Source organism: Ochotona princeps, chromosome 4 (genome assembly GCF_030435755.1).
Source record: "Ochotona princeps isolate mOchPri1 chromosome 4, mOchPri1.hap1, whole genome shotgun sequence".
NCBI classification, from domain to species: Eukaryota; Metazoa; Chordata; class Mammalia; order Lagomorpha; family Ochotonidae; genus Ochotona; species Ochotona princeps.
This window is the reverse complement of record NC_080835.1, coordinates 40,178,862-40,204,423: the sequence shown is the minus strand read 5'-3', so window position 1 is coordinate 40,204,423 and position 25,562 is coordinate 40,178,862. Positions and strand designations below refer to the sequence as shown.

At 46.0% G+C, this 25,562-nt stretch overlaps 2 protein-coding genes across 3 annotated transcripts in view; one reads left to right on the top strand and one right to left on the bottom strand.

Moving 5' to 3' along the window:
* PIK3C2A (phosphatidylinositol-4-phosphate 3-kinase catalytic subunit type 2 alpha) overlaps positions 1 to 457 on the bottom strand; it is a 104,558-nt gene extending 104,101 nt beyond the window's left edge. Inside the window, exon 1 of the mRNA XM_004593748.3 lies at positions 335 to 457. The gene's annotated coding sequence lies outside the window, so the exon portion shown is untranslated. The remainder of the gene's footprint in view (positions 1 to 334) is intronic.
* A 341-nt stretch (positions 458 to 798) lies between these two features.
* The window catches only part of NUCB2 (nucleobindin 2), a 136,687-nt gene continuing 111,923 nt past the window's right edge, over positions 799 to 25,562 (top strand). The window contains exons 1-2 of one of the 2 annotated variants that reach the window (XM_058663289.1): positions 799 to 938; positions 11,116 to 11,194. The gene's annotated coding sequence lies outside the window, so the exon portion shown is untranslated. The remainder of the gene's footprint in view (positions 939 to 11,115; positions 11,195 to 25,562) is intronic. The other variant, XM_058663291.1, reaches the window with a different exon arrangement.

The window sequence follows — 25,562 nt, the reverse complement described above, 5'->3', positions numbered from 1 at the left end:
GTGCCTGAACCCCCGTCCCGAGCGGACGAAGCAGTGCTCTCCTCTCCCCTTTGGGGGCACGACCAACCCCATCAAGTCCCGCCACCTACAAGCAGGGGCCTGGTGGGCTCGCGGGCCCCCCGTACCTCCCACGGGGCAGTTGCCAACGGCCCGAGCGGCAGCAAGACCCGGAGGGAGGTGAGTCGGGCTGGGCAGCGCCTGGACGGGATGGAGGGTCAATGCCGAGCACCCAGGGGGACTGGGGGCCACGACCAGGGACCCTCCCGTCCTGAGACCTCTCTCCACCCTCGCAGTGTCCAGGGTACCGGCCTCAGGCGCACAGACAGCTCCTCACCTCACGCTGCCCGAGCCTCCACCTCCACCACAGCCGGAGTCGCCGCCGCAACTGCCCGAGCCATCTTCCCCTCCTCAGCTGGCTCAGTCGCCGCCGATAGCTTCGGCCGACTCCGCGGCCAGCCAAGCAGCGCACGTCACTTCCGGGCGCAAGCACCGCCTTCCGCGCCAGGCTTCAGGAGGATTGGCTGCAGCGGATGGCCTACCTGAGGTGGTGGGCGGGGTCTGGGAGCGCGCCGGAGGCCGGAGCTGTGTCTGCGAGGCCGGAGTCCCGCGACGTTCCCTGGGCGTCCCTTCCTGCAGCCCCGAGCCGGGCGACGAGGCCCCGAGGCAGTCCCGCCGGCCAGCTTCCCGCCTCCATCCGGGCTGCAAATCCCAGGTTTGTGGTCTTGGCTCCAGGCTGTGCAGAGATAGTCTGTGATTGGAAGACTGAAAGGAAAAGGCAAGACTTAAAATTGTTCGCCTCCAACCTGCTTTTACCGATTCCACACGGTGGACCTAGTGCCGTAGGGTGTGTAATTAACCCATCACGTGGGCCAAGCAAAGTGCTTGATAGTATGTACTGCTCTTTCACGTTAGTCTCGCTTAATCCTCCAAACAGCCAGGTAAGGAAGATAGCCCAACAATAATAACTCAGCAGCCAGACGGCTCATTTTACATTACCAAGCGCTTTCACATAAATCTCCATTATAATAATACCTTCCTCATGAGCTTTGAATGAGATAATGCTTGTAAAGCATTTAGCCCTCAAATGGTAGATTTGAACAACTTAACACCCTGGGAAGCAGAAAGGAAAAGTGTCCCCATTTTTCAGATGGAGTTGAGACACAAACAGCCTATGGACAGAAATAGGATTCAAATCCAGTTCTGTCGGGTTTTATAATTATCCCTTAAAACAGTAAGAAGGGGGTTGTGCTGCCTTTCAGAATTGAACAATCCAGTTTGCAGTTGATTGACTTAGCTAGCAATTTCTAGTTAAGTGTGTGTGTGTGTTCTCAATGAGCCCTTTCCCCATAGAAGAGGTGTTGGCTGGCTTTTCTGTATACAGTGAGTGTAAGGAGTTATTCCAATACCCTTCCCTGGACGGCGCCATTCCTTCTTCCTCACAGCTCATGAAGTTCGCGTTGGCCTAGCTATCCACCAATCGGATGTAACCTGGCTTTCCACCTGAATCCCACCTCCCAATCTTCCAGCCCCCTCCCCAACTCCGCCCACTTGCCAATCATCCCTAGGCATTCACCTGCAGGCGCCAATCCCCTGAGGGCCTGCCCTCAATCCCTCCCAATCCCCACCGCCTACACCTGGCCGACAAAAAGGCTCCCCCAGGTGTGGCTCGCTCTCTCTTATGATCCCTCTCTCTTATCCCTCCTTCTTTGGTCTGTCTGTCTCTCTGGTCCCGCTCTTATCCCTCCCTCTCTTACCCTGCTCTTACCCCGCTCTTATCCTGCTCCTACCTCTCTCTTATCCCTCCTTCTCTGGTCTCTGTCTCTCTGCTCTCTCTCCTCTCCCCTCTTTTCTCCTCCTGATTTTCACCACCTCTACCCGTTCCTGCCCCGTTGGAATAAACCTCCTAAGATACCTCGTTGCGTCTGGTGTGTTTCAGCTCACGGTAAAGAACCAGGTTGTGGGAATTAGCTGCTCGTAATAATATCGTAATATCATATGGACTAGAACTCTGCAATCTTTTTAAATAACTAACAGTGAGAAAGCTCTTGGAGAATCCAGCAATTAGGAGAAAGATAGCACCTGGTTTCTTCCCCTTTTTCTTGGGAGTCCCCTCTAGCCACTGTAAATATGCCCACAGCTCCCTGGAAATGGGGAGATTACATGGAATTTCTGTTACATGGGAAAGGAGTCTTTAAGCTACTATGTGGTTGTTCCTTGTAGCTATGGGCTACCAGCTCTGGTCCATCCACCCTTCCTCCTCCCAGGTTTCCCCCGACCCCCACCCACCTCCAGTACACACACACTTCCACACAAGCTTTACACACCCTAGAAGAATGTCCCTTAGGAATTCACTTAGCTCCACAGCATTGTTCTGCTTTATCTTCTGATCAAAAGAGGAATTTCTAGAATTGGCAGCTCTTTTACACGGTTAAAGGCAGGCAGGCAGGCGGAGGAGGGGGAGGTGGGGAGGCAGTTTATCTGCTGGCTGGTTTTTTAGCTTCTGTTCCAGAACTGAATGTGACTTCACAAAAGGAAGAGGGAAGGGGCCTGGAGAGAACACTGAGTCTTCAGGGAAGATTAACTGTTGGATTTTTTGCGAGCTCTTTCCTCTACTTCAGTGTGAGAAATATTTTCGCAGAGCCCCAGGAGCAGAGGGCCCTAGTTCTGAGTGAACTTCCTTGTGGCAGTTCTGCCTTTGTTATTTTATTACAGCTTTTGCTTGTCCATTGTTTAACAGACTTTTATCAAGCAGAAGGGTTGCTCTTGGGGAACAGGAGAAAAACAACAGGTGGCCCTCCTTAATGTCTCAATTGCCTGGTAATGGCATATGAAAATGCAAGTGTACTTAGTGTCAGAGTGTAAACTGGAACCAACCAGAACTTAGCTGACAACTGCTTCCCCCTCTTCTCCTACTGGCTTCAATTTAACATTTTAAAGTAGAAAAAAAGGATTGAAAAGGAAGCATTAGATTTTAAGTGTTTCAGTTGTGACTTCCCACACAGAACTTCACTGTAAATATTTGCAAACTTTCTCAAGAACCACACAAGAAAAGGAGTACTTTTCTTTAAAAATTAGTTTTAACCACAGTTTAAACAGATATTTTTAGATATTCATCTGATATTTACTCAGTAATAGCTAAGGCCAAGCTCTGTTCTTAGTGTTTATGAGCATTATCTCATTGAGTCCCTCTAATACTCATAAAATATCACTTCTTTGAAAAGGTGTATCTATTTGTTTAAAGGCATAGTTACAGAGAGAAGAAAAGGGAGATATTCTATCTGCTGGTTCACTGCCCATTTGGCTGTAACTGGCCGGATTGGGCTGATCTGAAGCCAGGAGCTTCATCAAGCTGCGTGCAAGATCTTGGGCCAATCTTCCAGTGCTTTCTCAGATACATTAGTAGGGAAGCTTGATCCAAAGTAGGGCAGCCGGTAAGTACTCAAACTGGCAGCCATATTGCATGCCAGTGTAACAACAGCCCAACAGTATTGTTCTTTTATATATATATATATATATACACACACACACACACACACATATATATATATATAATAAAGATGTATTTACTTTTATTGAGAAGGTGAATATACAGAGAGGAGGAGAGACAGAGAGGAAGATCTTCCATCCAATGATTCACTCCCCAAGTGGCCACAACAGGCCGGAGTTGTGCCGATCCGGAGCCAGGAGCCTCTTCCAGGTTTCCCACGCAGGTGCAGGGTCCCAAAGCCCTGGGCCGTCCTCGACTGCTTTCCCAGGCCACAAGCAGGGAGCTGGATGAGAAGCGGACTGCTGGGATTAGAACCGGCACCCATATGGGATCCTGGCGCATTCAAGGCGAGAACCTCAACCACTATGCCATTGCGCCGGGCCCACAGTATTTTTCCTCTATCTTCATTTTATAGGCTGAGAAAATTGAGGAGCGGAGAGGAAAGAACTTGCGCAAAGCCACGCAGCTACGAAATAATAGAGCAGGGATGCACATCTGGGTCGGCCTGCACAGCTCATGCTCTTTTAACCTCACACTGCCCCCCACAGGCTAATGATACCAAAGTTACCTAAGGTTGGTGATAAGTAGTTCTGCTGTTTCCTTCCCCAACACAGCATTAATACCATTGGAGGCACACTGCAAAGTACTGCATTACACAATTTAAAAGTTGTGAAGTCAGAGATTACTACCCAAGACAGATAACTCCCTCATAGGGGATGACAACTCAGAAAGTTTAATGTGTAAATGATGAAAGGATGTGAAGTATAGGAAATGTCTGTCTTGCAGTTGATTCAGAAAAAAAGAAAATGTATTGATCCTTTCTCTTACTTCCTGTATTTAGTTTTTCTTTTTTATTTTGACTGACAGAGAATTCCCAACCACTAGTTTATTCTCCAAATGCCCACAACAGTTGGGCCAAATAAAGCCAGAGCACATAACCACCTGAGCCATTACCTGATACATCACAGCAGGAAGCTGGAAGAAAAGCACAACTAGGTCTTGAACCTGGGCACTCCCATGTTAGATGCTGACATCCTGGGTAGCTTAATTGCTACATCTAATGCCTGCCTCTGAACCTTACTTTCTTTTTTTTTTTTTAAGATTTATTTTTATTACAAAGTCAGATATACAGAGAGAGGAGGAGAGACAGAGAGGAAGATCTTCCATCCAATGATTCACTCCCCAAGTGAGCCGCAACGGGTCGGTGCTGTGCCGATCCAAAGCCGGGAACCTGGAACCTCCTCTGGGTCTCCCACGCAGGTGCAGGGTCCCAATGCAAACCTTAGTTCAGGGCCCGGCGGCGTGGCCTAGCGGCTAAAGTCCTCACATTCAATGCACCGGGATCCCATATCGGCGCCGGTTCTAATCCCGGCAGCTCCACTTCCCATCCAGCTCCCTGCTTGTGGCCTGGGAAAGCAGTTGAGGACGGCCCAATGCATTGGGACCCTGCACCCGCGTGGGAGACCCAGAGGAGGTTCCAGGTTCCCGGCTTTGGATCGGCACAGCACCGACCCGTTGCGGCTCACTTGGGGAGTGAATCATTGGATGGAAGATCTTCCTCTCTGTCTCTCCTCCTCTGTGTATATCTGGCTGTAATAAAATGAATAAATCTTTAAAAAAAAAAAAAAGAAACACACTAAACCTTAGTTCAGCCAGTGTGGTGAGTATGACAAGAGGTCTCTTCCCCAGGGAGAGCTTAGAGACCCACAGGGAAGAAACACCTAATTGTGATAAGGCAGGAAAGCCTTCCTTGAGGCAATGACATTGAGCAGATATGGAAAAGCAGTGGAGGGAGGGTGGGAAATCACCCCAGGCAGTGGGGACAGTGTCTGCCCAGACAGAAAGGGAGGGAGGAGCAGGGTTCATCTGAGGAACTGAAAGGCCTGGTTGTTGTTGTGCTGGGAACAAAGGGAAGTGGCCAGAGACACTACAGTGAGGCTTACAGATCAGACCCAGGCTGAGAGACTGTGGGAAGAGTTTAGGTCTTTGTCTTAAAATTAAGGAGAAAGATTGTAAGCTCTCAAATGCTTAGAGTAGTGTTTTAGAAACATTTTGTGGGGCGGAGGGCAGAATGGATTAGAAAGGGGTTAGAGCAGGTTCAGACAGCCCAGTCTAGAGATTATTGCAGCTTTCTGGGGAAGTGCTTAGTGATAACTGAAGCTTTGCAAAAGACATCATAACTATGAGAGTACTTCAGAAAATTCTTGGATAACTAGAAATAAAAGATAAGGCTCAAGGCAGGATGCGATGGCCTAATTGATAATCCTCCATCTTTAAGCACTGATATCCTGTATGGTGCCAGTTAATGTTCTGGCTCCTTCACTTCCCATCCAGCTGCCAGCATAGACCTGGGAAAGCAACAGAGGATACTCAAAGCCCTGGGACCGTGTACCCACATGAGAGACCTGAAAGCAGCCCCTTGCTTCTGGCTTCAGCCCAGCTCCAACTGTTGTGGCCATTTGAGGAGTGAAGTAACAGATGGAAGATCTGTTTCTCTTCTCTCTGTAAATCTGCCTTTCCAATATAAATAAGTAAATCTTAAAAAAAAAAAAAAAAAAGATGAAGCATATTCCCCAACAGTGAAGGCAACTGTGTAAGTTACCTTGTTCCTAGGCAAGTTTTACACTGCTGGGAGAAGAGCAGCCAGCAGCTGGTGGGTATTTTGGGCCTGGTGAATGCCAATTTTGTTGTTGTTGTTGTTAAAGATTATTTTTATTGCAAAGTCAGATATATACAGAGAGGAGGAGAGACAGAGAGAAATATCTTCCGTCCAGTGATTCACTCCCCAAGTGACCGCAATGACTGGGTCTGCAACTATCCAAAGCCAGGAGCCAGGAACCTCCTCCAAGTCTCCCACACAGGTGCAGAAACCCAAGGCTTTGGGCCATCCTCCACTGCTTTCCCAGGCCACAAGCAGGGAGCTGGATGCAAAGTGAGGCTGCCAGGATTAGAACTGGCGCCCATATGGGATCCCGGTGCATTGAATGTGAGAACTTTAGCCACTAGGCCACGGTATTGGGCCCAATTCCAATTTTTTAAAGTTTTTTTTTTCTTTTTTTTACAAAGTCAGATATACAGAGAGGAAGAGAGACAGAGAGGAAGATCTTCCTTCCACTGATTACTCCCCAAGTTGCCACAACAGCCAGAGCTGAGCCAATCTGAAGCCAGGAGCCTGGAGTTTCTTCTGGGTCTCCCACGTGGGAGCAGGGTCCCAAGGCTTTGGACCAGCCTCTACTGCTTTCCAGGCCACAAGCAGGGAGCTGGATGGGAAGTGGAGCTGCCAGGGTTAGAACTGGCACCCATACGGGATCCTGGCACGTGCAATGACAGGATTTTAGCCTGTAAGCTACTGCGCTGGGTCCATAACTTAAACTTTTTTTTTAAAAGATTTATTTTATCGGGGCCCAGCGGCGTGGCCTAACAGCTAAAGTCCTAGCCTTGAACACGCCGGGATCCCATATGGGCGCCGGTTCTGATCCCGGCAGCCCCGCTTCCCATCCAGCTCCCTGCTTGTGGTCTGGGAGAGCAGTCAGGGACGGCCCAAAGCCTTGGGACCCTGCACTCCTGTGGGAGACCTGGAAGAGGTTCCTGGATCCCGGCTTCGGATCGGCATAGCATCGGCTGTTGCGCTCACTTGGGGAGTGAATCATTGGACAGAAGATCTTCCTCTCTGTCTCTCCTCTCTGTATATCTGACTTTGTAATAAAAATAGATCTTTTTTTTCTAATTTGATTTTTTATTATATTTTTGACAATCTTTACATAGTTAATTAGGGAAAAAAGGTTCAAGGGCTATAGGGAAGGGGTAAAACTATTATTTCCACATTGTTTCCTTCTTGTATCTGAGGTAAAGGGGGACATTGAGGGAGAAGCCCCACCCAATTTTCCACCCACCCCAAGTCCTGGCTGTGGGGCATGCTCTGAGATACTTGCTCAAGTGGTTTTGATAGCTCACCAGGTATGAATCGCTGCCAGTCTCACCACTCCAAACACGATGAGGTCGTCGAAGAATCCACTGATTGACATAGTGCATTATAGAGTCTCCATTTGCCCAGTATTTCGCTGCCAACCCTATAGCTGACATGGTTGATTGACTTTCTCTGTTTTCTGTCTTTTCTTGGTTAGGGTTCTGAGTCCACCAGTTCAGTTGGGGAGATCTCCAAAGAAACTTTGTCTGAGGTGTTCTCAGACCAGATTCTTGTATGTACTAGCAAGTACAGGACCCGGCACAGTCCATCACCCCAATCAGCTGGTGGTTGCAATTGCTGGGTTGGTTCTGTTTTCAGCCCTGACTTCCACTGGAACCAATGGGTATTGCAGTCCAGCCTGGATCTGCCCAGCACATACTCGGCCTTCTCGTAAGCCAGTTAGAGCTGCAGCCTAGTCAGAGTGACCTACAATAACCCCCACCAGGCCCGCCCCCTACCCTAGTTTGCCAGTATGTGTGGCAGACTAGTCCAGTCTGTCCCACATCCCATTTGGCTCTGGTACATGTCGATGGGTATTGAAGCTTAGTTGTATCTAGCCAGCTCAGCTATCCAGCCCTCACTGATGTTGTTGAGTGCCTCTCTGTCTAGTCACCCCAGCCATCCCCCACCCCACCCCACCGCCGTCCTAGTTTTCGTGCCCTCCCGTGGGAGGAGCCCACTATTTCCCTCCCAGGTTGCTCTGACTCCCGGATTATGCACTCTCCAGGTGGTTCTGTGGTTTGACTTGACAGAATTAGCCCCCAGTGCCAGCTTCTGCCAGCTGATGCTGCGGCTAAGCCCAAACAACCATCACCCACTCTAATTTTGTTTGCACCAGTGGGAACAATCAGCCCAGCCTGGCTTTTCCCTGATCTGGTCCACATGAGGCCCACAGATATTGTAGCCCTGCTTAGTCTAGTCTGCCCCCATCCCAGCCCACGCTCTCCAGTGGGAGTAGCTGTCCAGCAAGGGGACTCTCCCCTTATTCCCCCTGCCGGCTCTGTCCCCTTCCTTCCTGGTTCTCATGCATGCTGGTTGGGCACTGCAGTCACATCTGGTACAGGTAACCTCACCTCGGCATTCCATATTGTGCACTGGTTTTTGTTGCGACCGAACCTGGCTTGACCCACACTCTGTTCTGGTGCTCAGATTTCCCAGTGGATGACGTGAACTGCTTGAGCCTGGTCTGCCCCCCATCCATGCCAAATGTATGCCAGTGGGAAACTTTCCATGCCCTTTTCTGGGCTGTTTGCTATCATGCTTCTTGCGCTAACCTGCAGGGACTGTGTCCTGCCAGAGGAGTTGCCCAGATTCCTCCATCAGAACCCCTCCCAATGCCAGATTTTGCGCATACCAGGGGGTCCATGAGCCAGACCTACTCAGTCCACCTCCTGTCCTAGCAGGAACAGTGGCTTTTCCTGACTGGCCTTCAACCCGAATTGGTTCTTGCTGTTGGATGTTTCAGCCCAGCCATGGCTCGCCCATACCCACATACGGCTCACATATGGCTCAGTAGGGGTTGAGACCTAACCTAGGCCATCCCACATCTCCCCTGGTCCTCCAGGACACCAGATGGTGTTGGGGTCTGACCCGGCTTGGTGCGTCCAGTCCCAGTCCACGCTTGTGCCAAGGGAGACTACAACCGTTTCCTGATCTGAACGCAGCCCCCATTCCAGCCCACGCAACCATTGGTGGGAACTTCAGCCCAGTTAGGGTGTCCCCTTAACTCCCCAACCGGGCCTGTTCCCAGCCATAGATCACACGCATGCCAGTGGTTGCTCTGACTCAGCTTGGCTCAGCCTCTCACCTGTCCCAGCCTCTCGCTTAGACACTGCGGCTTAGTGTCCCTGGCTCATGTAGACCAGTAGGTGCAAGAGCCTAGCTCGGCATGACCTGTGCTCCATCCTGGTTTCTAGTTTTGCTTGTGGGCTAAGGTTTGCTCAGTCCTGCTCGGTACACCCCGTTCCATTACCAATTCTCACATTAGCCAGCTGTTGGAGCTACTTTGCCCAGCTTGTCCGACCCCCAGGTCTGGACCACATGTTCACCAGTGGGGGCTATTACTTGCCAGGGGCGTTCCCCAAGTTCCTCCACTTAATCCACTCCCAGACCCAGTTCTCATACATGCCAATGGGTTTTACCAGTGCCCGGCTCAGTCTGGCCTTCCATTTCGCCGTGTATGAGCTGGTGAATGTTGCAGCCCGGCCCACCCCACACCCTATTCAAGATGCACATTCGGGTGCTGCTGCCTTGACCAGTCCAGACTGTTGCGGGTTCCTTTACCTGTGATTGATGGCAAGCTCCTTGGTCACACCTAGCTTAGTCCATCACCACCCAAACTCTTGAGCTAACCAGTGGGGCTAGAATTTCCACAGGTTGTGCCTCACACATCCCACACAGAATCTACCCTGGATATGGTTCTCGAGTGTTAGTTAATGTCATGGCCCTGCCTAATATTACTCCTCTGCTGATCCATCATCATGTCAAGTAATAGGATATCCTGCTGGACAAGCTCCGAGCCTTAGATTTTGCATGAACTGGTGTTCGGTGCTCAGCATTGTTCAGTGATTACAAGTTCTTCAAAGGAAGAGTTACTGTCATTGGGAATCTTTAGGATTGACTCATACCCCAGAAGCACTGTGGGTTCAACTTGGAACTACCTAAGCAGCGATTCAGAGAACCAAAACCCCAGAGCTCCCAGTGCACGTGGTGACTGGCATCAGGGATCCAGGCATGAAATACCCCATCCTGAAGCCTACCAGCCGCCGGGAGGCTGCTGGAAGTTTAAACCTCCAGGCCCAAGGTTGCGCCCCTCCCCAGTCCCATTCACCACCCAATGAGGGCGGCTGGTGGGCCCCGGACCTGCCCAGTCATGGAGACTTCCCTGGTTGGTGTACTCACCCCGAAGGGAGCAGCCCCCGGAGCCCAGGCAGTCCCGAGGACAGCTCACCATGTGCACATGGTGGCTGGCGTGTGGGATCCAGGCATGAGAAGCCCTGACCTGAGGCCGACCCAAAATAAATAAATCTTTTTTTTTAATTATTTATTATTTAACTTCAGTAATTACATTGTATTATGTGACACAATTACATAGATACTTGGGTTCTCCCCACCCCTCCCCAAACCCTCCCACCATGGTGGATTCCTCCACCTAGTTGCATAACCACAGCTCAAGTTCAGTTGAGATTCCCCCATTGCAAGCATATACCAAACATAGAGTCCAGCATCTTATTGTCCAGTCAAGTTCAACGGCTTCTTAGGTATACCCTCTCTGGTCTGAAGACAGAGCCAGCAGAGTATCATCCCAGTCAATTGAAAGCTCCAACATACCATCAGCAAAAATTTACATCATTATGGAATTAATTGACATAGTAATGAGTAACCAATATGTTAAAAGTAAATGCGAGTTCCCAGTCACCTTCTGTGACCACCTCACCTATACTTCAATTTTAGTTTATACACAACATATAACATTCAAAACATAACATGTTATACATAACATCATATCACCTTAAATTAAGGCAAACGTGGTATTTAACCTTTTGTGATTGGCTCATTTCCCTTAGCATTATGGTTAAAAAAAAAAGAAAGAAAGAAAGAAAAAAGTACCAAATTGCCAAAAATCTGTGGTCTGAGAGTAATAAGTCATTTTTTTTTCCAGAATGGTGTGGTCATAGCAAAGGTTACCTCCAGAAGGATAACCACAAAATTGGTAAAGGAGGCATTTCTCTAGAGGACCTGTAAGTAGGAGGAAGCCTTTCTTTTTACTATACAAACCTTCCTTCAGCTGGCTTTGTTACCATGAGCACACATTACTTTCAAACTGAACAACAAGGAAGTACAAGAGAATTCAGTCACTTCAACATGAAGCATAGTGTACTGAATGCTAGCATGTTTTGATTAGAAAGCTGAATGATTTAAAAAAAAGGGGGGGGCTGGGGCGATGAGAAGAGCAAACCTTGTTTGTCCTGTCTCCTCCTGCATTAGAGTTCATGAGTTTGCTTCCTGGCTTTGGTTGCTGGCTCCAGCTTCCTGCTAATACTGGAAGCAGCAGCGATGGCTCAAACACTCGGGTTTCTACCACTTTCATGGTCGTGTTCCTGGTACCTGGTTTCAGCCTGACCCAGTCCCAGCTATTGTGGGCATTTAAAAACTGAAACGGTAGTGAAGTGCTCTCTGTCTTGAACTCTATTTCTCCTTATCTCCCACTGTACCTATAAAATAAGATAGATTAAAAAGTTTCATTTGCAAATTATATGAAGCAACTCAAGAAGTACATGGAGTTTACAGACTCAAGGGGTTGGTGAAAGCTGGCGTGCTGATGTACAGCTCATGTCACAGACCTGTTATAAAGCTGTAGTAGTTGTTTAAGTTGTCAGTTCTTCAAGGACTTGAGTCCAGAATTCTTTAACACAATTCTGACAGTTAAGTCCAATAAACATCAACTGAAATCCGCCAGGATCTGGGCTGGGTACAAAGGAAACAATGAATAGAACCTTTTTATTTTTTTTAAGCAGAAGCATGATGTGTGTGCAGCATTTTATTTTTTTATTATTGTTATTGTTTAAATAATGATTACATAGTTGATCAGGGTAAGAAGGATTGAGGTTCAGGGAAAATTGGGTGAATTCATTGCTTCCAAATTTGCTATTTCTTCTTGTTGGTACTGGGAACATTTTGTTTTTTTAAGATTTATTTATTTTTATTGGAAAGATTTAGAGACAAGAAGAGACGGAGAGAATGCTCTTCTATCCACTGGTTCACTCCCCAAATGGCTACAATGGCCGCAGCCAAACCAATTTGAAGCCAGGTGCCTCCCCCAGGTCTCCCATGCAGGTGCAGTGTCCCAAGGCTGTGGGCTGTCCTCTACTAGTTTCCCCGGCCACAAGCAGGGAGCTGGAAGGGAAGTGGAATATCCAGGATGCGAACCTATGTGGGTTCCTGGCACATGTGAAGCGTGGACTTTAACTACTAGGCTACTGTGTCAAACCTGAATATTTTTTTAAACTAAGATTTATTTATTTTTATTGGAAAGGCAGATTAGATAGAAGTAGAGACTGAGAGAGATCATCCGTCTTCCCCAAGTGACCACATGGCTAGAGCTGAGCCAATCTGGAACCAGGAGCTTCTTCTGAGTCTTCCACACGGTTGCAGGGTCCCAAGGCTTTGGGCCTTCTTCCACTACTCTCCCAGGCCATAAGAAGGGGGTTGGATGGGAGGTGGAGCAGCTGGGACATGAACCGGTGCCTGTATGGGATGCTGGCCCTTGCAAGGGATAACTTAGCCATTTGGCCATTGTGCCAGGCCCAATGCATAGAATCTTGACTCTGAATGGAAAATGCAGAGTGGAAAATACAAATGATGCACAAACAGAAGATATCAGTACACTGTGACAGAAAGCTGTAGTACACGTGCACTTGGTATCAGCAAAAGAGAAGCAACTGCCCTCATAGCAGAGGACAAGGCAAGGGCAACTTCCTGGAGTGGCCCTGAAGGATGAAGATGGAAGTGAACAGTGCTTCAGGCAGAAGTTAAGAATACAGGTTAGGAAGAAGTGGAATTGAAATATTAGTAGTAATGGCAGAGATTAAATACATAACTGAGGGCCTGGCAGCGTGGCCTAGTGGCTAAAGTCCTTGCCTTGAGCGCACCAGGATCCCATATGGGCACTGATTCTAATTGCGGCGACCCTGCTTCCCATCCAGCTTCCCTGCCTGTGGCCTGGAAAAGCACTTGAGGACAGACCAAAGCTTTGGGTTCCTGCACCCGCGTGGGAGACCTGGAAGAGGTTCCTGGTTTCCAGTTTTGGATCGGCGCAGCACCAGCCGTTGCGGTCATTTAGTGAGTGAATCATCAGACAGAAGCTCTCTGTCTCTCCTCCTCTCTGTAAATCTGACTTTGTAATAAAAATAAATGAATCTTTTAAATAAATAAATAAATAACTGAAAGTCATTTAAATTTGTAGAGCTGTGCTGATTCTTTCACATCAATATATTAGCAGATTTGTTTATAACTTTGTCTTTATCATGGGTCTTGATTTTTAATGTTAAAGAGTAGTTACTGTGGTCAACAATAATCTCTACATTTTATGAAATTGTAACATCTGATTGCTAAGTTTCATTCATAAGTACCTCTCAGAGTATTTTCCAATTGTTTTGTAATTGCAGTTTCCTTTTATCTACTGAGCTCTTTCTCAATGTCAAACATATTGCTCAACATTACTAGTGTGTTTTTTTTTTGTTGTTTGTTTGTTTTGTTTTTTACCACTAGTGTGGTTAGCTTCTCCCTGAGAGACCTCCCTGAGGGTGGAAAGCAAAGTTTTTGTCCTCACAATTTCCCTATATTGTCTGTCCTCACTTAATCTCCCCTCCACACAACTTTCCACTGTTTCGTGGCTTTGTACCTGCTCCGGCTTCTGCCTGCTATGGGGAGCGGGGTGCTAAAGCCGTTCCTGGGGTTGGTAAGGGCCGTTGCAAGATGGCGGCTGGCCCAGGACCAGGAGGCAGAGTTGGTCTCACCAGCAGGTAAACAGGAAGTCACAGAGATAGGCTAATGCCCTTGCTGCGATTATGTGATTGCCACTGGCCTATCAAGTAGCGCCAAGTGGACCCACGGGGAGAAGTGATTGGTGGAGAACGATATAAAAGTACCCGGTAAAAGCTAGCAGAGGGACGACGGACGGATGACGACTATGACGAGAAAGGGAGACTACGACGGAGAAAGACGGAGAAGAAGGACGGGCAGGAAGAAAGGTGGCGGAAAGAGGGCTGGAGAAGTGGGGAGGAAAGCTAAGGCCAATGAGAAAAGGGGCAGTGGAGAGAAGGATTTAAACACAGCCGCTTTTGGCAGTGAAGGGTCCGGTTGGGTTCCGGCTTTTCCCAGACCCTCAGAGTATGCCTCGTCATTTTAGTATCGCTGCTGGGCAGTGACAACTGGTGGCCCGAACGGGGAATTTTCAGGCCTAAGACAAACAAGATGGAGCCTGGCAGCCTGCTTCTCTTTTTATTTTAACAAAATTCACAAGAATTGCCCATGTACTTGCTGACTGTGCTTACTCACCTCATTAGGGCTTCATCTCCTTTATATACTGAATGTCTCCTATCAAGTCAGTAATGACCCAGAATTTGCCAAAGTCAGGGCCCCTCTGTATCCTTATCATTTCGGACCATTCAGCAGGGTTTTTTTAAATATATTTTTATTTTGAATTTTGAATCATGTGGTACAATTTTGTATAGGCTGGGATTCCCCCGCAAACTCCAACCCCCGTCAGATTTTTCTCATTTTGTTACAATAGTGTAGTCCTTCATAAGGAATCATAATTCTAACAGCATTCAGCAGGTTTTAACTTTAGCTAGCACTTCCACCTGGAAGTGCTTGGTTCTCTAGGTTTCCAGGACACCAGGTCTACCTAGTTTTGCTTCTACTCCCTATCAGTAGCTCCTTCCCTTTTATCAGACCTGTAGAGATAGGAGAGAATTCATCCTTTTTCCTTTGTTTTTAGTTTGTTTTCATCCAACTTTTTCCTTTGTTTATACTAACTAGGTGGGTTCATGAGATCTTATCCTAGGTACCTTTCCTAGGCCTGTGGTGATCAAATTTACATCTTCACTTCCTGACTTCTCTGAACTCTGAACTGGATACTCAATCTCTCTAATTAGATGTGTACAAATTGTGAACTTTGTGTTGCCGCACACCTGTGCCATACCCTTCCTTCCGTTTATCCCCAAAAGATTTGCCCATCTTTGTGATCATCACCATTGGTCAGCCTGGTTACTTTGGTCAGGAGTCATCCTCAATTCCTCTCATTCTTTCACATTCCAATCAGAAAATCCTGTTGGCTCTACCTCCAAAATATAACGTAAAGCCTCAACTGGCACTTCTTGTCATCTCCCTGTTGTGGCCTTATTCCACACCCTCATCTAATTGATCTTCTTGCATCTAATTTTGATCTCCTAAGTTGGTTACCCATGCAGAACATGGAGTGATTTGGGGTGTAAACTCATATCACCTGACTATCTGGTTAAAGTTCTCCAAGAACTTGCCCTTGCTCCTAGATAAACCTTCTCTGCTCACAGAGCCCTGTAAGATCTGACCCTATTGATTTCTCCTGGATCACCATGACACTTGCTTGCTGTGTTCTGGAAAACAGCAGCCTTCTGGCTAGTCCCAAACAGCTGAGACACAGGAGCTCAGTCCTGCTGTGATGACCTCTGTTCTCTATTCCTTGGCTTGGAATGCCCTTTGTCTATCTGGCTCCTTTTTTTCCTTCAGAACTCTACTTAGATATTAGTTCCTGAGAACTAATCCATCACTACTAGTGTCTCTGTATGAAGTTACTTTATAAAGCTTGTGAGGAAAAAAAAAACAGTTAAAAGATTATTTGGTTGTCAAAAAAGGAAATCTGGGCCTGGCACGAGAGAATAGTGACTAAAGTCCTTGCCTTGCATGCGCCGGGATCCCATATGGTCACCATCGGTTCATATCCTGGCTGTTCCACTTCCCTTCCAGCTCCTTGCCTGTAGCCTGGGAAGGCAGCTGAGGACAGCCCAAAGCTTTGAAACCCTGCACCCATGTGGAAGGCCAAGAAGAGGCTCCGGGCTCTTGGCTTATGATAGGCTCAGCATCAGTTGTTGTGGCCACTTGGAGAGTGAACCAGAGGATAGAAGGTCTTTCTCTTGGTCTGTTCTTCTTTCTGTAAATCTGATTTTCCAATTTAAAAAATATATATTTTTAAAAATGAAATTTATGCATATTTTCATATTTCCATGAACTTTCTGAAAACCTCTCATATTACTTTTAAAATTAGCAACATTATTTTTAAAAATTAATTTCTTCCTTTTAATTTATAAAGCAGAGAGACAGATATATAGAGATCTAATATCCCTTGGTTCACTCTCTAAATGCTATAAACAGGTGGGGGTAGACCTGGCATAAGCCAGGAGTCCAGACCTCAGGCCCAGTCCCTCATGTGGGAGTTAGGGACCCAAACAGTCACACCATCATCTGTTGCCTCTCAACATGCACTATGTTGATAGGAAGTTGAATTGGAAATGGTGTAACCTAGGACTCCAGCCATGTACTTTAATATGGAATGAGTGTACTTGCTTAACTTCTGCATCAAATGCCTATCCTAGGAAAAATCAAGATGGTGGAAAAGTGTAAGGACATGTTTAAACAGAGGGAGAAACATTAGCTAGGGTGAAACAGACAGGGCACACTCCAGGAAATAGGAGAGGACAGAATGACAGCAGAGGGGCACCTGGAGACTGACAGACACAGGAAAACAGCGGACACAACGGTGTGGTGCTGTAGTGACTGATACCCCAGCAGCATTCAGTGAACGGACAATCTGAACTCTACCAGCAGCCAAACTACACCAGCAACAAGGTGGGAAGGGGTGTTCTCTGGGAGCTCAGGAGGTGAACCCAGACAAAGAGCTGCCCTTCATGTAGCAAGTCCCAGATGGGCGGTGCAGGAACAGGGTGGATTTCACAGCCCAGTCCACCCCCTAGAGGCTGAATCGGGCATCATTTTGTATAAGAGGCAAAGGCTATGGGATAGGACTGAGCATGCACTGAGCTGGGAGTGAACTCATTCCTGGCTCAGTGAACTGCAACAATGTGGCATCCTTCAGGTTCCACCCAAAATAGGTCTGGGTAGACCTGAGAGCCAGCAGATCAAGAACTCTAGTAGTGGCACATCAGACAACATGTTGTACAGTGTGGCAAAGGCTTTAAGACTACAGGGACAACAGTAAGCTGCACATGTGCTGATCTGGGAGCAAAATAATGAGCTCAGTGCATTGCACTGGTCCCACAGGAAAATAATACTGACTGTGACATCGTACAGGTCAAAATAGGTCCATGTGACCCTCACACCTGATGGCCAGATCAGCACCACCAACAACCTAGTATACCTAGACTCCTGGTATCTCCCTAATCCTGAGAACTGCTCTAACAGGAAGTGGAAGAAAGGTTATACAGATAACAGTGCAGCATCAGCATGGTATCACAGGAGATGGAGACTGGTGAGGCAGGACCTGGGGCTACGGAGACCAAGGTGGAAATCTAACATAAGAACCCAGACCTGGAACTTGCTGGAGGGAGTGGCACAAGTGACCACAAACAAAGAGCTGTGAACCAACTGCAATAAGTAAAATCGAACTGTAGACCTGTGGGTGACACAGCTTAGAAACATGTGCCAAAGGAGAAGAATCTGCTGACCAGAAGTACAATGACCAAGAGCAAAAGAAGAGACAAAGGCACAATGAATATTACTGAAAACTCCCCTGCAGGGGAGCAAAAGCCTTTGACAACCTCAGAGTTAACTGAGGAAGACATCGAGAAAACGAAGGATACAGAATTCAAAATACTTGTTATAAAACTTCTTATCAACAATGAGAAGCATGTAAAGCAGGCATTCAAGGAATTTAAGGAATATGTCACACTGGAAATGAATCAAATGAAAGCTGATACGTTAGAAATGAAGAACACAGTGGAGCAAATTTAAAGTACAGTGGAGAGTCTCCAAAATAGAAATGAAGGAAGCAGAAGAAGGAATCTCAGAATTGGAAGATACTTCCCGTCACAAAGAAAACAAGAAGCAGGAAGCAGAGCTGAATCAGGCCAAAAATGATTCAAGAATTGAAAGACACTATTAAAAGTCCAAATAGAAGAGTTATGGGAGTCCTAGAAGGTGCAGAAAGCGAAACTGGGATAAAAGGTGTATTCAATGAAATAATAAGGGAAAATTTCGCTAATCTAGAGAAAGAATTGGGAAATAATATCTAGGATAGAAATAGAACTCCCAGCTGGGTTTACCAAAAGCAATCTTCACCATGACACAAGATAATCAAACTCTCTTCAGTCGAATATTAGGAAAAGATCCTTAAATATGCTCATGAAAAAAACCAACTGACATATAAAGGAATGCCAATTAAACTCACAGGAGACCTCTCATAGGAAATTCTACAGGTCAGAAGAGAATGGAGTGACATATTCCAAATTCTAAAAGAAAAGAAAATTGTTGGCCCAGGATAATGTATCCAACAAAGCTTTCCTTTATCTTTGAAAATGAAATAAGATTCCTCCACAATAAAGTTAAAAGAATATGCCTCTTGGGCCCGGCACCGTGGCCTAGTGGCTAAAGTCCTCGCCTTGAATGCACCGGGGTCCCATATGGGCACCGGTTCTAATCCCAGCAGCTCCACTTCCCATTCAGCTCCCTGCTTGTGGCCTGGGAGAGCAGTGGAGACCCTGCATTGGTACCCTGCACCCATGTGGGAGACCTGGAAGAGGTTCCTGGTTCCTGGCTTCGGATTGGCGCAGCACCGGCCCGTTGTGGCTCACTTGGGGAATGAATCATCAGACGGAAGATCTTCCTCTCTGTCTATCCTCCTCTCTGTATATCTGACTTTGTAATAAAAATAAATCTATATATAAAAAAAGAATATGCCTCTTCCAAACCTGCCCTACAAATGATACTTAAAGATGTTCTCTTGACAGAGAAGAGGAATAGCACCAACCAAAACCAAAGGCAAATGTGAAGAACATCCCAGGAAAATAACAACAGAAGACTAAATCAATGAACAATCCATTGCTAAAATGACAAGACCAAATTACCACCCATGCATATTAACCCTGAGTGTAAATGGTTAAAACTCATCAATCAAACATCATAGATTAGTAGACTGGATCAAAAAACAAAATCCATCTATTTATTGCCTACAGGAGACATTTCTTACCAACAAAGATCAGTGGAAACTATAGCTTATGGATTTTAATTTTTTTTTAAATTCAGTTTCATCTCTTCAAAACGCTTTCTTTCTCATTAAAATAAATTACCTATAGATCATAAGTAGCATCATTTTCTTCAAGAAAGTTCTTGATTTTATTTTTCATTTCTTCAGCAACACGTTTGTCAATTAGTGTCATGTTATTTAACTTCATGGTGTTAATTTCTTTTTTCTTCCTGTGGTTGATTCTGTTTTGTGTCTTTTCATTTAAGGGAATGTACAGTAAATGTGTAATGGAGATTATCATATCCAGTAGCATGTTATTTAAATACTTGGCGTTGTAAACTTCTATTTTTCTTCCTGTTGTTGATTTTGTATTGTGGCTTTTCATTTAAGGGGACTGTATAGTAACTGTGTAATGGAGGCTATCATATCCAGATGTGAGGATACCATGCTGTATGCAACTCTACTATCAGACTAAAGATGGATTCCCAATGAAACTGTTCACAATATGTTGACAATGGGATGCTGGACTCTCTGCCATTGTCCATGCCCACAATGATGGACATATGACTGTTTATGAAGAACTCTACTGTAGTAATCATATAGGGAAACTTAGTGGAATGGGAGGGAATTTGGGGTAGGAGTAAGGGAAATCCCAGTGCCTGTGGAACTGTATCATAAAATGATAATAATAATAATAAAAGAAGTAAAATTTTATTTTATTTATTTTTTTAAAGATTTATTTATTTTTATTACAAAGTCAGATATACAGAGAGGAGGAGAGACAGAGAGGATGATCTTCCGTCTAATGATTCACTTCCCAAGTGAGCGCAGTGGCCGGTGCTGTGCTGATCAGAAGCCAGGAGCCAAGAACCTCCTCCAGGACTCCCACACGGGTGCAGGATCCCAAAGCCTTGGTCCGTCCTTGACTGCTTTCCCAGGCCACAAGCAGGGAGTTGGATGAGAAGTGGAGCTGCAGGGATAAGAACTGGCACCCATAGGGGATCCGGGCGCGTTCAAGGTGAGGACTTTAGCCGCTAGGCCACACCGCTGGGCCCAAGAAGAAAAATTTTAAAAATGCCTACCCTATTGAAATGTTTTTGATGCCCTGTGAATATTGACCATTGACCTGATACTTTTTCTTATTATTTTAGTTGTTTGCCTTCTAACAATAGATTGTAAGTTTAAGGACAGCAGAGACTTTGGTTCATTAACTCTTCTGCATTTAGTGCCTGGAGCACAGTAGGAAGTTAATCATTGTTGACTGAAAGAGTGAAATGGCTTGGCTTGCATTTACATTTTATATTTTTCCTTTTCCATTAAAATGACACAACATTCACCTCTTAAAGGGTTTAGAAATGAGTATGAATTATGAAAGACAACCCTGTTTTGTAAACCAGTGGCAAGATCAGTTGTATTGCTGCTGAAGCTATTTTGTGTGTGTGTGTGTGTGTGTGTGTGTGTGTGTGTATGTAGGATTTGTTCATTTATTTGAAAGAGTTATAGAGAGAGAGAGAGGAGACACACAGAGAGAAAAGTCTTCCGTCTGTTGGTTTACATTTCACCCCAACCCCCAAGAAGCTACAATAGCCAGGACTGAGCTAGACCAAAATTAGGAGCTTCCTCAGGGTTTCATAGGTGGGTACCAAAGGTCCATGCTTTTCCAAGGATATTAGCAGGGTGTGGATTAGAAATGGAGCTGCCAGCACACAAGCTGGCAAACATTTGTAATACCAGTGTCAATACCAGTGTCGCAGGCACAAGCTGCAGCTTTATCCACTACACCACAGTTCTGGCCTCCTGGAGTGTTTATTTATTTATTTTTCAAATATTTCTATTTTCAAAAAGATTTATTTTATTTATTTATTTTTATTGGAAAGTCAGATTTACAGAAAGGAGAGACAGAGAGAAAAATCATCTGTCCCCTGGTTCATTCCCTAAGTGGTTGCAATGGCTGTAGCTGAGCCAATCAGAAGCCAGGAGCCAGGAACTTCTTCCTGTCTTCCATATAGGTGCAGGGTTCCAAGGCACTGGGCCATTCTCTACTGCTTTCCCAAACCACAAGCAGGGAGCTGAAAGGGAAGTGGAGCAGCCAGGATATGAACCAGTGCCCATACGGGAACCTGGTACAAGACAAGGAGTTTAGCCACTAGGCTACTATGCCAGGTCCCCTGAAGTTCAGTTGAAAGTTACTGCATAAAATGTAAAGTTAGGGCCCGACGGCATGGCCTAGTGGCTAAAGTCCTCGCCTTGAACGTGCCGGTATCCCATATGGGCGCCGGTTCTAGTCCCGGCAGCTCCACTTCCCATCCAGCTCCCTGCTTGTGGCCTGGGAAAGCAGTGGAGGATGGCCCAATGCATTGGGACCTTGCACCTGTGTGGGAGACCCGGAAGAGGTTCCTGGCTTTGGGCTCCGGATCAGCACAGCACTGGCTGTTGTGTTCACTTGGGGAGCAAAACATCGGACGGAAGATTTTCCTCTCTGTCTCTCCACCTCTCTGTATATCTGACTTTGTAATAAAAATAAATAAATCTTTTAAAAAATGTAAAATTAAACTGGAAAAGTTTCAGGAGAGAACTATCAATTATCTTTTTTATGTGCCTTAAAATGTCTATTTCATGTATCTTAAAAGTAATATGTGTAGGCTGTGACTCCCAAGAGGAATAGCTAGTGTATTCTGTTCTCTCTTCAATCCACAGAAATATCATAAACAGCTGTGACAGATACTTGGCAGGGTAGAGAACATTTGTTCAGAGCTTTACAGCAGGTTAGGCACTAAGATTTAAAATATCAATTCATCTAATCTTCATAACCACCTTATGAGGAATAACTTTAATTCCCATTTTACGTATAGGAGGCACAGAAAGGTTAAGCAATCTGCCCAGGTCACAGGTTACTAAATGGTAGAGCAGGGCAAGCTGATTCAACTGCCTGAGCTTTTAATCATCCTACCATCATGTCCTAAGGAATGGTATCTCAATGAGTCTGATTGTTTGTAACCAATTTAGTTGTTGCAGGATTAAAGATGAGGGTGAATAAGGAAAAAAAGAATAGTATGAGGCAAGAGTCAAAACTATTAACCTGGAAGCTTTCTTTTTTTGTACCTTAGACTCTTGGCAGGTATATGAAGTATACAAATTCACTAGGTAGATTGTTTTCACATGCAAAGCTCAACTAAAACTGGAAACTAATTACATTGCAATATAGTTCTTAAAATATTAAATCAGCTTGTGGAATATACTTGTGTTTTTAATAGTTAAAAATATTTATTTATTTTTATTGGAAAGTCAGATTTACAGAGAGAATAGACAGAGAGGAAGGTCTTCCATCTGTTGGTTCACTAACCAAATGGCTGCAATGGCTGGAGCTAAGTCGATCTGAAGCAGGGGGCCTGGAGTTTCTTTCAGATCTCCCATGCAGGTCCAGGGTCCCAAGACTCTGGGCCGTCCTCTACTGCTTTCCCAGGCCACAAGCAGGGAGCTGGATGGGAAGTGGGGTTGCTGGGACAACAGTCGGTACGCACAGGGGCTCCTGGAATGTGCAAGGCAAGGATCTTAGCCACTAGGCCACCACGCGGTGTCCCCATTATTAATATGTTAAAAGTAAAAATATCTTCAGTAGACATTTGGGACAGTAGTTAAATCATCACTGAGACTGCTGCATCCCTTATCAGATGGGTTGGTGTGAGTGACCTCTCTGCTTCTGGTCCAGCGTCCTGTTGATGTGCATCCTGAGAGGCAGCAGATGATGATGGCTCCAAGCAGTTGGGTTCCCTGCGTTGCAAGTGGGAGCCCTGCTTGGAAGTGTGGGCTCCTGGCTTCAGCCTGGCTCAGTCTAAGCTGCTGTGGGAATTTGTAAAATGAACCAAAGGACATGGAAGAAGGAAAATCTCTCTGTGTCTAGATGACACATCTTTCAAATAAACTAAAATTTAAATTAAAAAAAATTATAAAATCATAAAGATCAGGCCCAGCACAATGGTTCAATGGCTACCTCTTCCCCTTGCAAGTGCCAGCATCTCATATGGGCACTGGTTTGTGTCCTGGCTGCTCCACTTCCCTTCCAGTTCCCTGCTTGTGGCCTGGGAAAGCAATAGAGGATGGCCCAAAGCCTTGGGACCCTGCACCCATGTAGGAGACCCAGAAGAAGCTCCTGGCTCCTGGCTTCGGATCAGTTCAGCTTTAGTCATTGCAGCCATTTGATGAGTGAACCAGCAGACAGAAGATCTTCCAGTCTCTCTCTCACTCTCTAAATCTGCCTTTCCAATAAAAAAATGTATATATATATATACACGCACACACACACACACATATATATAAATGGCAGGTATGACAACCATGGTTCCTAGTAATATAAACATGAGTTAAATATTAAGTTTTTTTAGAGGGGAGTAAAGATTTGTTTATTTGAAAGAGTTACAGAGAGAAGGAGAAAGAGAGCATTTCTTATCCACTGATTCACTTTCCAGGTGACTGGAAGTTGCCACGGCTGATTTAAGCTGAAGCCAGGATCCAGTAAACTTCATTTCAGTGTCCCACATGGTTCTAAGTTTCCACGGACTTAGGTCATCCTCTCCTGCTTTCTCTGCAACAGCAGGGATCTGGATTGGAAGTGGAGCAGCTAGAACTTGAATTGGTGCCCATGTAGGATGTTAGCTTTGCAGGCAGATGCTTAGCTTGCAGTTCTCATCCCTTAACTGTAATTTAGCACAGAAATATCTGAGATGCCTGTTGTTGACAAAGTTACAGATATTGCTAATACAAGTATGACTTGTTTCCTACATTTGTAAGAGTAAGAATGGCTAAATTAGGGCCAGTGCCATGGCTCAACAGGCTAATCCTCCACTCTGTGGCACCAGCATCCCATATAGATGCTGGTTTGTGTCCTGGCTGCTCTACTTTTTTTTTTTTTTTTAAAAAGATTTTATTATTATTGGAAAGCCGGATATACAGAGAGGAGGAGACACAGAGAGGAAGATCTTCCATCTGATGTTTCACTCCCCAAGTGAGCCGCAACGGGCCGGTGCGTGCCAATCCGATGCCGGGAACCAGGAACCTCTTTCAGGTCTCCCACGTGGGTGCAGGGTCCCAAATCTTTGGGCCGTCCTCGACTGCTTTTCCAGGCCACAAGCAGGGAGCTGGATGAGAAGTGGAGCTGCCGGGATTAGAACCGGCGCCCATGTGGGATCCCGGCGTGTTCAAGGCGAGGACTTTAGCCACTAGGCCACTGCGCAGGGCCCAAGAGGCTGCTCTACTTTTGATTCAACTCTCTGCCTTATCACATGGGAAGGCAGCAAAAAATGGCCCAAGTCTCTGGGACCCTGTGCATAGAAGCTTCTAACTCCCAGCTTTGGGTTGGCTTAACTTTTTTTTTTTTTTACAGTGATTTGAGAAGTGAACTGGAGGATGGTAGACCTTCTCTCTGTGCCTCTCCTTCTCTGTAAATCTTCCTTTAAAAGAAAAATCTTTTAAAAAAAGTTCAAGTAGAGGGTTATAAGACTGAAGATATTTCCCTCCACTCCCCACACACCCAACCCCCCTCTCCAAGGAATTCTTCAGGGTTTCAGGTTTGGAAGAACAGCTCTGTGGAGTCCTGGTTCGGAATTCCTATTGGCCCATCTTAGGAGCGGTTTCCGGACAGACTGAAAGGGCAGTTACCCAATGTATGGACAATAAGCAGAGGAGGAGGAAACCCAGGCAACTGATCAAGATCTCCTGGGATGTGGAATTCAGTGATGTGGACTGAGCATCCCCCATTAACCTGATGACCGATGAAGAATGCAAAAATAGATGAAATGAAATGTTTATCTGCTTTTTTTTTTTTACCTAAAAAGGAAAAAATAGGTATTTCTTTATTTGAAAGTCATAGTTGGGGCTCAGCATGGTAGCCTATCGGCTAAAGTCCTTACCTTGAACGCGCCTGGGATCCTATATGGGAGCCAGTTCTAATCCTGGAGGCCTGTTTCCCATCCATCTCTCTGCTTGTGGCCTGGAAAAGCAGTCGAGGACAGCCCAAGGCCTTGGGATCATGCACCCACATGGGAGGCTTGGGGGAAGCTCTGGACTCCTGGGTTCGGATCGGCTCAGCTCCGGCCATTGCAGCCTCTTGGGGAGTGTATCAACGTATGGAAGATCTTCCTCTTTGTCTCTCGTCCTCTTTGTATATCCAACTTGCTAGTAAAAATAAAATAAATCTCTCTTTAAAAAAAAAAGAGTCATGGTTACACAGAGAGAGGGAGACACTGAAAGGAAGATCTTCCAACTGTTGTTTTAATTCTCAAAATGTTTGTACTGGTCAGGGCTGGGTCAGGTGGAAGCCAGGAGCCTGGAGCTTCTTCCACAGCTTCTTTGTGGGCAGCAACGGTCTAAAC